Source organism: Brassica rapa, unplaced genomic scaffold (assembly GCF_000309985.2).
Source record: "Brassica rapa cultivar Chiifu-401-42 unplaced genomic scaffold, CAAS_Brap_v3.01 Scaffold0368, whole genome shotgun sequence".
Classification (NCBI taxonomy): domain Eukaryota; kingdom Viridiplantae; phylum Streptophyta; class Magnoliopsida; order Brassicales; family Brassicaceae; genus Brassica; species Brassica rapa.
In genome coordinates, this window is record NW_022610310.1 from 41,298 (window position 1) to 44,363 (window position 3,066).

General features: G+C 43.7%; 1 non-coding gene across 1 annotated transcript; it reads left to right on the top strand.

Annotated features, from left to right (window-relative positions):
• The first annotated feature begins 2,959 nt into the window (after positions 1 to 2,959).
• Positions 2,960 to 3,066, top strand: LOC117130228. The gene has a single exon (XR_004453671.1). It is a non-coding gene; the product is annotated as a small nucleolar RNA R71 (small nucleolar RNA).

Consider the following 3,066-nt stretch of genomic DNA (forward strand, 5'->3'; position numbering starts at 1 on the left):
GATAGATATAGATTGATTTCTGTTGCGGCGACTCCTACGTGTTTGTTTGGATTGGTTTGAATGACGTCTGGAGTGCCACGTTTCTGTGAGAATAGGTTGTCAGGTCCATTGGCCACTTGAAGGATATCTGCTATGTCCTCTCTGGACACTTGTAAGATCCTTCCATCTATTGCACGTGCGTTTGCCATCTGGGTCCCTGAAAATACCAAATGCATCAGGTGTTAGAAAACCGTAATCAATGTTTGCTTTATCATTCAATTTAGAAATAGAAAGATTAGGTTTAAGAGTAGTATCGATCAATGTTGTTACAGATGCATCGATCGAGGGCAGAATAATTTCTGCAGAACTTGTGTTCTCGAGATGATTGCTCTTCATGGATTTTCCTGTTGATGTAGACGGAAGAGTGTTCATCTTTTCTGCTTGTGTGTCTGCTCTGGTGTGTCGAGGTGGTTTCAGGGGTGCAAAACGTTTTAAATAGGTATCTATAAACCTAGTTGGAGAGGGAATCTTCTCCTGCTCCTGAATTTTTGCTCCGGCGCAAATATCTATCGATGTTCCTATATGGGTGTTGATCGATGTGAGCGGTTGTTTTGCTGGACGAGGGTGGGTATCGACCGATGTGGAGTGCACTTCCTCCAACGATGTTGGAAACGTGTTGATGAACTTATGTGTTTCAAATCTTTCATCCTGCAAAGACATTTCTATTGCACGTTCCTTCCAATAATCCTCATCGTATTCTTCTGTATGTTCCTCGTTAGGTGAAGTAATTACAGTGTCAACTGCAAAACTTTCATGGAAACCACTGTCTGCCCAACTGCCTATGGAATAATCATCACGTCCTCTCTTGCTTGGAGGTTGGAAGGCAAAGTGTGGATAACAATGATTAGGTAGAGCGAAATGGTCAACCGGCTGATCAACGTCGAGCGACGTTTTGTTGCGGTAATCGGTCACCGTTGACTCATTGGAATCGATCGATGGAAAGGTGTGGGTTTCGATCGATTCCGAGTAGTCTGTTTCGTACTCTGTTTCGTACTCTGATTCGTACTCTGCTCCACAATGGCATACGCCAATGAAGCCAAGTTCTTTCCCGTAATCCACATAATTAATAATTTTTCTCTTAGGTCGGATAGGGTCGTAGTGGATGTTGGGGTCTATCAGCATCAGACACAATTTGTTTTTGTTCATGTCACATACAGCTCCTACTGTAGCTAGGAAAGATCTTCCAAGCAGAAGTGAAGAGTTCCAGTTAAGTTTGATGTCGAAGACATGAAAATCTACCGGGACAAGGGCATTACCAATCTGTACCTCCAGATCTCTTATGATACCTGCTGATTGTTTTTCTGAAAGATCCACGAAGGTGAAGGATTGTGTTGAAGGTTCGATGGTCAAACCAAGATGGTCTGCCATGATCCTAGGGAGGATACTAACTGATGCTCCTGTGTCACACACTGAATGGGGAAATTCAACACCCTTGACTACGCATGGTATTGCAAACTTCCCAGGATCACTCTTCTTCGACAATGTGATCCTGTGTCTCATCTTCTCTCTGACTTGATGAAACATTCTCCTAATGTCTTCCTCAGTTACCTTTGTTTCTCTGAAGAACATCCACAACCTGTGTGTGAAGTAAGCTTCATCAAAAGGTTTTTCGATTGGGATTCTGAGGATTCTTTTAGGGAAACCATCCATCTCCTTATCGTTAGCTTCCCTCTTAAGGTACTTAGGAATTTTCTCCTTTCTTTTCCTTAACCTTCTCCCTTCAGTTTCCTGATCTTCTTGAACTAGTTCTGGTGAACTATTTAAAGGGTTGGGTTTTGGTTCGGGTGGGCTATCTATTGGTTTAGGTGGTGGTTTGAGTGCGTTGATATAGTCATTATCGACTGAGGGTAACCGCACTCGGTATGTCAGAGGTGCCTGTCGATCGATGGGAGGTGTGTTGTGACGATCGACGTCGGACTCACTCTGTCGATCGATGGTTGGGTCAATCGATCGATCGATTTTATCATAGAATTCCTCATGAGTTAGATTTCGAACTGCATTGCATTCAGTCGATTTAGCGGACGACGTCGATCGATAACTGGAGTAATCCATCCATCGATCTTCGTCATGGTCTGTCGATCGATGCGACTTCATCGACATCGGTCGACACTATTGGGATCCATCGAGACTCATGGATCTTTCGATTTTGAAGTCTCCTTCCTCAAGCTTTTAATGTCTCACCACTTGCTAGAAATCATCATCTATGATGGCATTTACGTGGTGTTTTCCTTTGTCAGCTCCTGCCTCTCTAGCGAAAGCTTCTTGCCACTTTATAGTTTCGCCAGTCTGAATCACTTGTGTTTCAAGTGTTCTCACCTGAGTCCCTAAGGTCTCGATTTTGGTGTTCAGATTGTTGTAGGCGGAGTCTATTTTACCGTTGAAATCCACGGTGATATGTTGTTGTCCCAACAGTACTCGATCAAGCATTTCTTCGATCTTGCTTTCCTGAGTCTGGGGTGGTGGATTCTGGTAGTAGGAGTTCGAGTAGCTTTTGCTGTTGAAGGGTTTTTGAAATTGTGAACTCTGGTTACTTCTTTGACCATTTCCAAAGAAGTTTCTGTTTCCGCCCTGGTTTCCAAATTTCTGGAATCCGATACCTCTGATGTAGTTCACATTTTCTTCTCCTTCCGTATCTGCTACTTCTCCTTCAGCTAAACAGACTTGCTTCCTAAGAAGCTCGTGCACCACATCTAACTTAGCTCTTACTTCGTCCATCTGTTCCTTCCCGATAGAAGCTACAGACTTCTTCCGTTCAGAGTCAGTGTTTTTGGTGCTGCTGCTGTTAGCAAGGTTTTCGATAAGTCTCACAGCTTCTAACGGATTCTGAGTAGTGAAGTTTCCTTCACTCGCCGTATCAAGAGCCATTTGATACTGTAAGGCGAGACCTCGAAAGAAAGTACTTAGCAGCTGCACTTCGTTAAATCCGTGGTGTGGACAGTCTCGCTGGAAGAACCTAAATCTAATCCACGCATCTTTGAAGGACTCTCCAGCCTCCTGCGAGAATGTGGAAATTTTGTTTCGAAGTTC